This window comes from Oxyura jamaicensis, chromosome 12, assembly GCF_011077185.1.
Source record: "Oxyura jamaicensis isolate SHBP4307 breed ruddy duck chromosome 12, BPBGC_Ojam_1.0, whole genome shotgun sequence".
Taxonomy (NCBI): Eukaryota; Metazoa; Chordata; class Aves; order Anseriformes; family Anatidae; genus Oxyura; species Oxyura jamaicensis.
Window position 1 is genome coordinate 12,714,362 of NC_048904.1, and position 14,598 is coordinate 12,728,959.

At 42.8% G+C, this 14,598-nt stretch overlaps 2 long non-coding RNA genes across 3 annotated transcripts in view; one reads left to right on the plus strand and one right to left on the minus strand.

Annotated features, from left to right (window-relative positions):
- Window positions 1-14,529, minus strand: part of LOC118173434 — a 23,430-nt gene extending 8,901 nt beyond the window's left edge. The window contains exon 1 of one of the 2 annotated variants that reach the window (XR_004754183.1): window positions 14,181-14,529. This is a non-coding gene — a long non-coding RNA (uncharacterized LOC118173434). The remainder of the gene's footprint in view (window positions 1-14,180) is intronic. The other variant, XR_004754184.1, reaches the window with a different exon arrangement.
- On the plus strand, window positions 5,275-8,350 carry LOC118173436. The gene is made up of 3 exons (XR_004754186.1): window positions 5,275-5,663; window positions 5,762-5,837; window positions 7,779-8,350. It is a non-coding gene; the product is annotated as an uncharacterized LOC118173436 (long non-coding RNA).
- Window positions 14,530-14,598: the final 69 nt, after the last annotated feature.

The following is a 14,598-nucleotide window of genomic DNA, read 5'->3' on the forward strand; positions in this document are numbered from 1 at the left end:
TGGCAGCAGGGATGACTGCGAGTGCTTCGCGGGTATCAGATATTACCTGGCATCTGCCGAGCCTTGGTAAATGATCCCAGTTTGTTTAAACCCGATTAACAGAGTCTAGCTATTGTTATAGTGGTTATGGTTCTGTGGACAGAAACAAACACCTCTGGCCGCAAATACAAGCACCTCTCAAAGGGTTTTGAATATTCAGTAGAATTCAGCGAGGCAGCCACAATCCCTTGTTGTCTTACTGGGTTTTACATCTGTAAACCACAACACATCACCATATACTGCTCATGTTTTAATTATTCTTGAAGACTTTTTTTTTTTTCCCAACACCTTTTTTTGCCCTGAAGTATTATTTGACTTCTTTTTGTAAGCATACGTATACAATGAGGTTTCCTTTTTTTCCTGAAGGCACTGAGCACTCTTCTTCAGTCTCCCTGACTTGGTCCAGCACCAGAGTATTCATTTTCAAAAGTGTTCTTCTGGCTACCCAGTACTGCTTCTAAGGTTTGGTCACGTTTTTCCTCCTGTTCTAGTAACTCTTGCCTAATCCATTTCAATACGAATTTGGAGATTAATGAGAAATCTCTTATTCTATATATGTGATAAGAGCGTAAGTTAAATGTAATCTCGTTTCCCTGAGGATGGTTCTCAGCAGTCTGAGTCCAAACTGCTGATACAGTCAGTGTTTGCTGCCTTATCTATTTTACCTTATTTATTGGGTCTTTTCCTGTAAAAATATAGACAGTTGAAAATCCCAGCAAGAACTTTACCTTTCCCAAAGTACCAGAGTATTTTAAAATACATTTTAAACTATTTGCTTTTGACTGTGAGCAGAAGCTGAATACTGTGATATGAATAACTTAGCAAGCAACTGTGCCCTTTAATACAAAAACCCATCGCTTCTTATTTTATATTGAACTTCAGTCTGAAAAGATGTATGTTTAATGAAGACTGCACCACTTCCCCTTTGCTCTAGCTGAAGAAAATAGCTGCTGAAACAGGCCTGTCACATCCAGCACTCTCTTGAAACAAAATAACAGAAGAGCATTGGTTTTAATTTTGTCATTTTTGCCCTCGTTGTTTAGTTGGTATTCAAATACCTCAGTTTAAAGGAAATTAGTAATTATTCTGTTTTTCAGAAAGCTTCAAACGTGTTACTTCTGTGGTTTGGTGGTGCCAGTCCCTGTGCAGAAGGGGCTGCTGTGTCCCTGGAGCTGCGGGAGGCTCCCAGCCAGTGGCTCTGGGTTGGTGCTTAGCTCCCTTTTTTTTTTTTTTTTAAAAATAATAAATAGAATACAACTGCAATGGCAATATGCTTCAACTCGGCCAAGCTGCCTACAGCTTTCTTTCTAGGCACCAACATTGCCACTGGGCAGTGATTCTTGCTCACTCCCAAGAATCCTCCCATGTAACCTTTTGGGTTGTTCCTCATATACTCAAATTCTCTATTTTGGCTGCAGTTTTGCTCCTGCAAGAACATTTTCCAATCTTTTGTCCTTTTTTCCCCTCGACTTTGCACGCCAAGTGGGTTTCACATTTGCCATGGCTTTTTTCATAGTTAATTATTGGCTTCTCTATCTGGACTTTCTTTTGCACGTCTGAGACTTGGATTTTGATCCCAATCAACTGGAATACATTTTTCCCTTGTTTAGATTCTCTTACTAGGTAAAAAATTAAAAATAAAAAAAATCTGGAAATGGAAAGAAGCTTTAAATCAGCGTTCTTTCTGTTATAGCTCTTTTCTTTTGAGAACTGCTTAACTTCCACAGTATTTCTTTTAGAGTTAGGCAGCAAGGTTTTGAAAAAATAGCTCACTGTGGTTGAGATAAACTCTTATCTTTTTTTTATAATTTAATATCCCTGTCATCAAGTGGAAAATTTCACAGTCCGTCTTTGTGTCTGTTACGTAGCCTAGGAAGTAGCAGTAACGCCCTACACTGCCAGTTCCTAGCACGGCTCAGATTAAACAACTTTGCAGTTAAAGTGTTTACATATTACAGCGCTTTTCCTCCTTCCTTATTTCGGGCAATTTCATCAATCAAGTGTCTTCTCATTCATTTGTTTTTCCGTACCTCTCCAGCACTGCCTTGCAGCTCGGGCTCAGCAGGTTGCTCCTTGTTCAGGTCTAGTACACACCAGCGATGCCTTCCTTCCCTGCGAGGCCTGAATTGCCTCCCAGAGGTGTCAGCTCGAGCCCTCTTCCTGGGTGTCATACAGGTCGGCTGATCCTCTTTTGCATTTTCCATTTCTTTCTTGTCTTTGCTGTTTTCGTTTCAGTCTGATGCCAACCAAAATTGCACGCTTCAAACACCCCTTTTAATAAAGTGTTTTCAATTTGCAGAAACCTTAGGCAGCAAATCTTTTGTAACTCCGTGCTGTGCTTTAAAAGGGGTTGATAGGTTTAGAGTAAAAATGAATTTACTTTGCTGTATGAAGCTAAACTGAAAATAAATAGCTAAAATAGCTAAACTGTAAGAGCTGTTCTCTGAGCCAAGCCCCATTTTGGTGTTTTATCCTCAAATCTAGTAGCGCACAAAAGGGTGTTGTCAGATAAGCAGAAATCAGCCAGCTGCTCAGGGAAAAAGCAAAGCTAGCACTTTCTGACGGGGTTGTCAAACATACAAGGAAAACAAACAGGAAACACCGTGCCTCTGACTTTGATCATTTTTAGGTACTTTAAATGCCGTTCGTAATGGCCACATTCCCTGCCATGAGAGATGGCTCAGCGGGAAGCTCTTATCAGATGGAAACTGCACAACGTGCAATGATCTGGGCAGCATCACTTCTGATCTGCCTCGGGGATGCTCTCAGCTGCCAGAAAAAGCTGCATTACCACTTGCCTTTATTTCAGAGTTCAAATACATAGAGGCAGGGAGGAGATCGAGTGAGACAGGGCATAATTACGTTCTTGTTTCTCATCCCATTACATGCGAACAAAGGAACAACCGCAATGCACATCCCCTGCGCTGAGATCCTCCTGCACGCACACAGCCAGAACCAAACCCTGCCACCAATCTTCCCGTTTCATTGACAAGTCAGCGTTCTGCACATTAAGGATTGCTCCGGGTGACAAGAGAAATTAACTCTACAAAACCTGAAAAAGGACTTGACTGAGTTCAGACTGACGGGGGCTTATTTTAATAATGCAGACGTACCGTGAATACTAAATGCTCTTTTAGGTTTCTCTAAGCCATGGTGTAGGCCTAGGCTGTATCTTTTCCAGCTGGTTTGCGTTAGCTATGACTCATAAAAACGGTCACCTTTACAAGGGTGTTAAGAAAGACAGGTGACAGTTGGTTTTTCTTTCTGTACGTTGCCCCCAGTTTCTTTCTGACTGCAAACTGAACATCGAGGAACTGCCGCTGCTGCTGTGTGTTGGCAAGGGAACCCCCTTGCTAACTGCAGACAACGTGGAGGAGCACCAGTGTGGGGACCAAGCTGCTCTGAGGGGACACGAGAACCACAACCATGCATGTTTGGGACGCGTTACTAGCAGTGCAGCTCAGGGAGCTGTTATTTTTCAGTTTCTCGGCGTGCCGAAGAGAACAAAAGACAAGTCTCTTCTCCGAGGCTTTCTGAGTTTAAGAATGGGGCACAACACAGATGAACACCTCAAGTCAGGTGGGAGCCCAGGATCAAGGAGGCACGAAGGGCTCTGTGCACCAGCCCTCCCCACACGTTTCTAGAGAGCACTGCCCAGCTGGGACGAGGAGATCCAGAAACCACTGCCACGTCTGCTGGGGACGGGACAGTGGACAACGCTGCAGGACAACCACTGGTGGATTCTGCGAAGGATTGACTGAAGAGAGGTCATAAAGGATTTTGATAGGGAAGAAACAAAATTTGTTTGACGCATAAAGAGGGAAGACTGAGAAATTCATAGCAAAGGGAAGTGGTGGGTGAAAGGATGAGAAAGGAAAATGAACTTTGTGGTGGATTTTGTTGTGAACCAGAACAAACGCGGTGTGGTTAAGCCATGGAAAGCTCACAGAAGGACGGACCGGATACGTGATTCAGCCGGGAGAGGGTAAGCGAAGGCTGGATCTTTCCTGGATGTGAAAGGAAAATGTGAATCCCAAGGCTACTGATGCAGTTACCAGAGTCATTGAGAAAAAAAAAAAAAAAAAAAAACAAGAAAACAAGAGGTCAGGGAAAGCTGCACCCTTTCAAGGGTAAATGATGCAAAACCGCACTCACTGAGAAACATTTCTCACAGTTCAGGAATCCTTTATAAACACAAGCATAGCTTTCATTGTGAGAATAAAGACAGCTAATGCATTGACAAAAATGCACAAAGGGCTCAGAGAGAAAGGCTAAATATCAGAAAGACAAGCCTACGTCAAGGAGTAAGGTCACAGTTATAAGTACAGAGGAAATGTTTACTTTAAAACAGGTATGTTAATACAGTTGAGGCATAACACTGCAGCATATGGTGATGTTCCCAGAGGCTAAAAGGAGCACTAGATCCCTAAAAGCAGGCTATGCTCTTCTGTGAGAATCAGTGCAAAGCTTAAAAAAAAATAGAGCTAACACACAAAAACAGGAAACAGAGGCTTGTGTTCAAAAAACGTTATTTATTCAAGAGCTAATTACAGTGGGCATGAGGCTTCTCAATCCAATAGTGTAAAGGGAGAGAAGATTCCCACAAGAACAGACAAATTATCAGCAAATTACCTGACTTTTTGTATAAATTCTTCTGTCCTTTACCATCTTTTTGCTTTTCAAATTGCTCTTCATGTGCTGCGGCTAACTGATGTCTACACATCAGACTTTGAACCCCTTCCTCTGATGAGCAGTTCCTCGGGTGGCTCCAGTGAGGTCCCCAGAAGGAATTTTGGTGCCGATCTCCACGATCACCATTGTGATAAAGGGTCTCAGGGCTCTTGAAGACCTGTCAGCATTTTCCTACCAGTTGGGTCTGGTTGCTGGACTGCCTGCAGTCACCCAGGTGGGAAGCCGTATGTCTAACAGCATTAACACAGGTATTCACCTATGTAAATCGATATTTAATCCTCTGCCTACAAGACAAGGTGTAATGTTTATCCACCGTGATACAATGCTGGGCTATTCTCAGATGAACGCACCTGATTACCTCCAGTTGTAGATGCATAGCGCGACACGCGACATTGCTCCCCAGTTATTTCTGATGCCGCAATATATCTGATTCTATAAACCAACGACGATGGCCTCAGCACTTGCTCCCTTCAGCTGATCCCTCCTGCTGACATTGTCCTTCCCGCTGTCCTATCCTAGCACACTAAATGGCAAGCTCCATTCAGCAGCAGCCTCGCCTGGCCACCTGAGAGGGATCATGCATGCCAGGCTCTGCCTCCAAACCCAGTGGTCCCACCCAGAGGCCACCCACCTCTGCCCAGTCACCGTTCTCCCCGAAAGGCCAGGGCTGCCCTGCTTTCTGGGGCGGCTGCTTGAGATTTGCTCCAGCAGCATCAGCCTGCCTGGTGTCGCCGAGGCAACGCGGTCCCCAGGGAAGCTGATGTGTTGCTGCAGCAACGCGATGCTCTGCAGCCACGGCACCACGGAGGCAGGATTTGGGCTTGCTGGCAACACCGAGTCCTGCTAGGGTTGAAAAGTCAGGGTGGCCGAAGGATCACAACAGGGGCACACACAAAATGTGTCTGTAACTCCCACTGTAAAGCAGCTGCTAGGTAAAGGCTTTGCCAGTACCCACACAATTCGCAGCTCTGAATGAAATGACTTATGTCACGTTCTTTTATTGCTCACGATCACATGTTTGGCTTTCTAGGTAAATTATGAATATTCTCAGCAGGATACATTTAAATGATCTTGTCAGTCTTACTCTGGACCTCTTGATTCAGCAGGTAATTTCAATACAGATTCTCTGATGGCTGGGATAATGTAACAGTATTTTAAAATAATATAACACCGAGAGGAGTAAGAGGGTAAATATTTGACAGTCCATAGAAACTGATGACAGATACTTTTCCAGAAAGTGGGGGAAATATCCTATCACCCTCCTCTGACCTTCACAGAAAAGGTTGAAGGCTGATCTAGCTCTTTTTCAGCAGAAGTTTCCTATTGCTCCACGGCACGGCCTCATTAGTTGTACATTAGTAGTTTCCAGGACAGGGCCCCACTGCAGCAGGTGTCACCAAAGGGAGAAAGAGCTCTCCTAGAGCTTATAATACACTGAGGCAAGGCTGGCCAAAAGGATGGATCACAATAACAGCCAGGAAATGACGGAGTCCACAAAGCCCGTGGAGTCCCAGAGCCAGTCCTGGCCAGGAGCCATGCGCAGGGTACACCCGGGACCTGTCCTGCGCCTCTCCTGGGGCTGTAATGCTGGAAAAACGGGCTGGTTGTTTTCTGGGCAGCTGAATTGCTCTGATCACCTTCCTGGCCAAGATTTCTTCCCAACACCAGCTGGCTCTAAGAAGACTGCTGCGCTAGTCCTAATTGTCTAGTCACTGTTGGAAGCAGAGTGCTAATGGGTGTCACCTGCTGCGCTTCAGACCGTCAATAAAGACAAACTCATCACCAAAATTTGCTGGTTGAAAGGCTGGGAGACTTTCTATGTAGGAAATCCTACCCCCCAACCCACTCTGATCTTATCACAGAATAGAAGAGCAAAACCAAGACTCTTGCAAGTTTTAAACCCCTGGAGCACTGAAAATAAAAGTCAGTGATCCAACACAGATGTTTGCTAAAAGTTCTGCAGTTGATGTCTATACCTGCACGTTCCACATTTGGATAGCAAGACCTTAATTGCTTGCATTTTCTTCTCATGATTGAAGAGATGAAGTATCAAATATTAGGGCAACAAACCTTTTTAAGCCTTCATAAAATAATTTATTTGTAATGACTGTCTTTGAAAATGGATCCTGGCATTGGAAATGCTCAAAATATGAACACATGCAGAACTTTCAGAGTAGGGAAGGGCTTTTCCACATTGGTCTAGGACCTGGCAGTACGATTCTAGGGTAACTCCTGTGTGCACCACCCCAACGTAAGCACCTGCTGCTGACTGCCGGAGCAGGAGGAAGTGCTGTGGAGGTGCCTGTGTGGCAAGGCATACAGTAACAATGTGATTCATTGCTCACTGCCGCTGCTCAAGATTTTGCAAAAGCAAAACAGCAAAACCTTTTGTAGCAACTTCAAATTTACACTGTATTCTGGATAAATATGAAAATAACTCATTATTATTGTAAAAGTAGATAAAAAGAGTTCATTAAATAGCTTTTAGGCATATAAGGGGGTGTAATGAAGACAGGGCTTAACAGAGGTTTCTATCATTGAAAGAGACTCTTGCTTAATTAAAGATAATTAGAGTAATACCTGATTACAGGAAGATTTCATCAATCTATATTGTTCACAGCTTCTTGTATGCCCTGAGAAAAGATAACAGACTGAAAGTATTTTGCAGATATTCCCAGGAAAACACGAAAAAGGCTAGCACTTTTGGACTACAAAGCACTGAAAAGGTTTCTAGAGAAACTGAACACATAAATCTATGGATGTCACTGCGTAACACAAAATGTTAAGTGTAGGAGGATTCCTGCATTTTCCACATCGGTCTCACCAGCTGGTTGACCTGGTATTATTAATAAGAAATCTTGATAACTACGCATGGAGAAATCATTCAAAGTTTAGTGATAAATATTGCCAACGTAGCTGTGAGGAATCTAAAGAGCCTTCTGTGTGGACACTAGATGTCAATGGAGAGACACACCAAACCAGCTGTAAGGAAGGACTGTGCTGCTGCATTCTCTAAAACCAGATCTCTTCATCTTTTTCTAATACAGCTCTGTATGGCTGATAGCCTTGGGGATGAAAATCACACAAAGTTGCAGGAGAGGCACTGTACAAGCAACACCCATCCAATTAGTTTCTGATACAGACAGGATTTAACTCATAGTGGAAGGCAGCAAGCACTTCTCAGCCCTACAAACCCATCATTTTTTTGCTGATATGACCAATGAGGGATCTAAACATGGATCTAAACATCTATAATCCTCTGGCTTGGAAGCTGAGAACACCCATTCCTTTAACAAAGACATCCACACGGCAGCCAACCATCAAGTACTTTTATAAAACTCAAGAACCTAAACTAATTTGGAAAAATGGCCTGGAAGAAAGAACTTTCACATTCCCATTATCTTCCCCCGAGACATATAATCCTCTATCAACATTTTTATAATGTATGCTCAAGCACAGCATGTGAAGAATGACAGAAAAATGCAGTTGGAACTGCTTACTAATTTTCTCTGAAAGCTGAATGGAGCTGTGGAGCACTGGTTAACTGAACTGCATGCTGTGCTATACATTTAATTAAAATAAGTGCTAACAGATGTAGTAGAGCCCATAAAAAGGTTTTCAGAATAAAATATAAAATGTTGGGGATTTGGTGGACAAAGTCTCATTTATTACTGCTGCAATTTATACCTAATACTGCAATTTTAGTGCTTAGAATTAGTCAACACGCTGTGCTGAGCTGGAAGGATTGGTTAAACAATCCACGCGCTGTACAGCACAGCACCATGGCATCTTCGTGCACTGCAAATCTCGGCATGGAGCGGATCTGTGGGCACGAAATGGGAGGGGCAGGGACATAAACACTGGAAACAGTGAAATGTGTTAATGGCTCTCTTCTTGCACTCACCGTAAAGCGAGGCCAAAGAGCACAGACGTTGTGCCTCCTAACTGCAAGGGACTGGGTGCTGAAAGACGAGGGAAGAGTCACAGGCTTATTGTGAAAGGAGGCTGGGCCTGCCACATCAGAGGAGGCGAGGGTACAGACTATACATTTGGGATAAACCTGACAGCTGAAGTTTGGGGAATGGCAATAGTTATTTGGCAAGAAGCTACGGAACGTACATGATGCATGGGAAAATGCAAAGGTGTCTGTACAGCAGAGTTAATAACACTCAATGGACAACAGTGACAACAGGAGATACGAAAATAGGAGCTCCAGCAATAGCGATAGACAGAAGTACGCCAAAGGACGGGTAGCGGCACCTCTGGACTGCATCATGGAAATGCTGGTAACCTGAACTGTGTAAGGCAGCAAGGTGAGAAGACGGAGGGAAAGGACAAGTATGTGAATAAATACAGTCGCAGGTTAGCAAGCAAAGGCACAAGGACAAAACGAATTTCAGAGGTCTTTTGCAGGGACACACCCCTTAATCCCAACAAAACCTCTGTTTGAACAGCATCTGCTGACAAACGTAGACAGAAATTGATACTTCAGATTCAGATTTAGGTTTTGAACATAATGCAGGCCAGCTAATTTGCTGTCTTCTGTTAGAAAGAAAATCTACAGATGTTTTATCTTTATTCTGTATCAATGCCTGGGTATTGTAACCTCTGCAGAGCCAGTGCAGCAGGGCTAGGGCTACCTTGTGTCTGACAGGTTATTGTGGGGCATGCACAGAGGTCCATTTCCACAAGCTCTCTTCATACCAACTTCACTGGAGAGTTCTTCATGCAATGTGTTCATTGCAGAGGACAGAAACAAAAGTCCAGCCAAAGTGGGTACAGTTTTCACTTTGTATTCAAGAGAACCCAATGACTAGCTAGGTTCTTATTTGCATATTTGCTCTTTACACATTGGAGTGCAGTTACTTACAGCTTCTCTGATGTGGAAACCATAAATTTTACAACTGCTAAGTGGCGTTGTTCAGAGTGCTTTAAACAGCATGGTTGTCCCACATGCCTGATGTCACAGACAGTACTTTTATCTAGATCCACACATCTGGGATTTTATATCTTATGCATGATATGACTGATGTTCAGAGACATTTATGTTTACATGAAGGTAATGCCTAGGACAAATGTTTTACAAAATCAGATATTTTAGAATTAATGATTTGTACAACCTGAAAAATCGTAATTGTTACCAACAGAATCAATGTTATCAGTGTTCACAAACCAAATTATGTCAATGGAAATCCGAAAATTGGTACAGATGTTTCTCCTACTTTGAGATCTATCAATGAATGCAGCAAAGTAACTTCCCAAGAATTATCCAAAATATGTTTGATTGACTAAAGGTAGTGGCAAAGTAACATATTTCAGCTGAAAGCAGTATTTATATATATTTATTCCAAAGGCTGACTTTTTTCCTCCTGTCTTGGTACTAGTGACAGACAGTTCTGTATCATTTATTGAAATACTCAGCACTCATTCTACTCACGCCAAAAGCCAACAAGAAATACACTGAATCTTGCTTACTGCCACAAGCAAACCGGCTCATTAGAGAAACAAAGCTTTGGTTTCTCAGGTTTAGTACTGTCTTAAGAATAAAAACAAACAGAAGCAGGAGAAGCTGGTTTATCTTGTGCATTGTTTTGAAGTATCTCTGCATTCTGGTAGCCAAGCCCCACATCACTCTTTCGTTAGCATTACACTCTCTGCTAAAATGAAAACTCTGAAGTTTTCTGTACCTTGAGCACAAGTAACATATATGTACTTTCACTATGTATTAGAGAAAAAAATGGCAGTTTTCTGCCATGTAAAGCAGAGGTGAGTCCAAATTTTGAGATGTGGAGCTCAGAAGTGCAAGCACGAAAAGCATAGTAAAATTTGAGTAGGTACAGAAAAGAGCATTTAATGTGATCACGGGGACAAAGCAGGCTGCCTTTGGAGGAGAGACTGGCACAGAGGGCGGATGTAGAAAATATAAAGACCTGAGGTTTACAACACTTCGCATAAGATCATCAAATGATTTTGTTTGCCCTCAACTCTAGGTTCCATGATGCTAGGTGGAGGGGCTTTGCAGTAAACTGAAGAACTTAACCTGCAGGAAACACATGAAAATGGCGTGCAACCCTGCCTACTTGATCCCAAATACAATGTTCAACTCCCTGTGTTTTAATGTTTCCATACTTACCAATGTGGCCTTTAAATTACTTTATATTGGTCTACAGCTTTTTACTATGAACAGCAGAAGCACAGGACAAAGCAAAAAAACCCTACTACCTGTGGTGCTAAGATGCTCTGGACTCTGACTGGATTAATCCATAAAGCCTGAAGTGGGTCAGACTCAAGGTACTGCACCCCTAATAACCGGTCCCAACAATGGTTGGCCATAGATGACTGGAAGGACAGTGTGAGAAACACGGAATGAAAGATGATTCTTCCTTCCACCCAGAACTAACAAATAACTGGAAACCAAACCAACCGCTGAATTCCAAAGCCACTGCTGAATCTATTCCTCAGCACGTTTTGTGTCAAAAGCATCCCGCAACACTGAACTCCGCAATTCAGCAAGCCAAGGGCAGGATTTCATTTTCGTTGTATAAGGCCCAAACCTGGCTTTTACTCAGGGCTGCTTTGGAACGTACCCAGTTTGAAAGGGTTTGCTAGCGTGTCACCTCCTGCAACATGCAAAAGCTCTGCTCATGGTAATAAATCCCACTTCCCTTAAACAAGAGATTGTGTTTTCTACTATCAACCACCAGAGCAGTTAGCGTGCTCTTGCATTACCCTGGTACTGAATTCCTCGTAGTGAATTCGAAGGCATGTGTAATTAATCCAAGATGTGCATATGCTTCTATAGCGTCTGAGTTCTGGCTGGTGCTGAAAGGTTTATGAGAAGTAAATTATTACTTGTCATAAAAGGGATTTATTTTATTTTTTAAGAGCCAGTCTGGAGGGTTAATTTCATCATTTTTCCCCAGTGCAAGATTACAAAGACTATTTTGCTTTTTTTTTACGTGCAACTTCACTGCTCCTGCTGCTAGGACAAGCACGGAGGCTCCATCATAGCCTCACTAAGTGAGCGTCAAAGTCACTTAAGACTCAGTAGGAAATGTAGAGTAAAGGGAAGACAACTCAGCATTGGGAGCCTTGACACATGATAAATATAGGAATAGAATCATAGAATATCCCAAGTTGGATAGTTCTCAGATACTAAGAAAGTATTAGGACAAAATATGATTCTAAATATATATAGATAGTTAGGAATACTGTAGGGACCAGCTTCAGCAATTACAGCAGTCTATATAATTCCATACCGGGTGCTGAACACACTCCAAACCAGTGGAAAGGAATTGCATTGGTCATGCTACAGGAATTAATTATTATTATTATTAATTACTTATAACTAATTATATTCTCTATATATTATAATTATATAATGAATTAATTAGTTATTATAAAGGGGATCATACTAAGACTGCAAATACATTTCCTAATTTCTTTTCTAGCGTTCTTTTAATGTGGATGCTTATTATAGCAATGATTAAAAAAGTTATGCAAATTTAGGGTAAAAGTAAGCTTAATATGAGCTATATGTACGCACAGCAGGCAGCATTACAACAAACCACCACAAACAAGTCTCTTGCCTACAGGTGCCATCAATTCAGACCCTCATAAAAAAAGTATATAAAGAACTGGGATAATCGATGCTGTAAAACAGCTTGAAACTGCTTCATGTGACCTTGGATGCTTTTTATTTTGTCCAGTGACCTTCAGAAAGAGGCTGAACAGACCTCTACTGTTTGCATTCCTCTGAAACTGATTAGTTATATGTGGACATGTAAATATCAGAAGGCTAACACTATGTAGCTCTTCAGAGACTTAACAATATTTACTGGTAACACATTTTTTCATATAAATAACCAGATTTATATACACAGGCACAAATGAGAGAAAATTATCAACAAACGTTAGAAGCTAATACAAGAGCTGACTAATGCCAAAAGCAGTCAATTGTCAGGTGGCTGGCTGGCTGTCGTGCAAGACTGGGAAAGAAAAATAATTGTACTGCCTTGGAATTAGACATTCTTTCTTCCTCTGACCCTACTTGCCAATGCTTTATTTCTTACAGCACTTTTTAAATTTCATTTTTAACTCTTCACCACCAGTAATATCTGCAGCACCTAACTGGCAAAGGAAGGATCTCATCAGAAATCTTCATTTTGTATGAGACTAACCAAGCATGGTTTTCTTTTTGATCAAAACCATTTCCTCATATCAGTTCTATCAGTAGTTAAAGTACGTGCACTGAGCAGTTGAAATGTGCTGCTGTATTGTTTCAGACCATAAGAAAGACGATATGGCAGGAGTGATAAATTAAACAGCAGAATTAATTGTTTTTCTAGAAAAGGGACATAGCAACTGTGGCTGCTGTAAAAAAAAACAACAACAAAAATAAATTAAGCTTCATACTAAACCTCCAGATAAACTGATGAGATGTGAAAGCTCTCCTGTGCTTGCTTTTAATTCAATCATTCACATACAAGAAGTAATCTTACCGGCATAAAATATGGGAGCCATATTACACAGAGAGGCTGGGTGCTGTTGTAAGAGCCACAAGCTTCCCTAATGTCCTTCCTCACTGAAAATAAAGCCAGTAAAAGCACCAAATTGGGTGTTCTCAGTCATGTCCTTCAAGCAACAGTGATGAACAGACTATCTTTGCACGGGAGTGTGGGAAAACCATCTGGATAAGCAAGGGGACCTTTTGGCACACGAGCAAACAAAACCACAACACGATGAATTGCCTCAGCCAATTCTGGGCTTCTAAGTCAAATTCGTATTTTGAGTACAAGTTGATTTCTGTCCTTCTATTATTGAAACAAAGGAAGAATTAAACAAAAATATTTACGTTGACAACAGGCAGTGGCGTCACCAGGCCAGCATCCCTGTGCCCCTCGTGTTTGCACAGCCTATTTTCTCCCAAGACCAGCTTTCCAACAACGTCAAACCTTAAGGGCCCCGTGCCACGCGGCGAGTCGGCTGCCCTTGGGCATCTGCCAGACCTTCCCTGTACATACAAACAGCACAAAGCACGGAGGTTTTGTACAAAGAATACAAGAAAAACCTGAGTAACACATTTAGGAACGTGCAAGGCACCTCCAAAGCTCGCACGTGTAAGCGATTAAAGAGGTGTTTCACTTTTCCAAAACCCTTCCTGCCCTCGGGTGCTTGGTGTTAAGCAGACAAACGTTATTGCCACCATTTCACAGATGATATTATGGCTTTTACCCAAAGGTATGAGGACTTGTTATTCTCTTGTGCTCAGCAGCTTTAAGAGTGTTCATTGACTGAATTTTGACCAGGAACCAGGGCGTCAGAGGGCCTCAGCGTAATCACAACCAAGGGGAAAAAGCCTCCTTCTTCTGCTCTTTTGTGGCACTCAGGGGCACTGTGGCTTGGCAGAAAGATGAAGAAAGATGAAATTAGCGCAGGGGGTCACTAACCTGAAGAAAGCTGTGAAAAACCTCCTTTCTGCCACACACTTGTGCGTGTCCAGGATCCTGGCTGACGAGAAGCAAGAGCGCCCGCCACCTTCCACAGTTTATAATTACTCCCTACCACATCATAGCAGTTGCTCTGTCCCAAAATTAATTTAAAAGCCAGATTCACCAGCACCACACGAAAGCATTTCGCATCCCCTTCAGCCCTCACAGCGGGGCGGAGGGCGAGGCACAGCCCGGTTCCTCCCCGGCACACCCAGGCAAACACCTCCCCGGGGGCACCCGGATCCCGCTGCGGGGGGGCTCCTGAGGGGCACCGGAGCCGAACACCCCAGCACCCTACGTTCCCCTACGGTTCCCCTCCCTCAATTGAGGCGGGGACCGGCCGGGGGGGAGCCGCTCCCCTCAGCGTCCCGGCGCC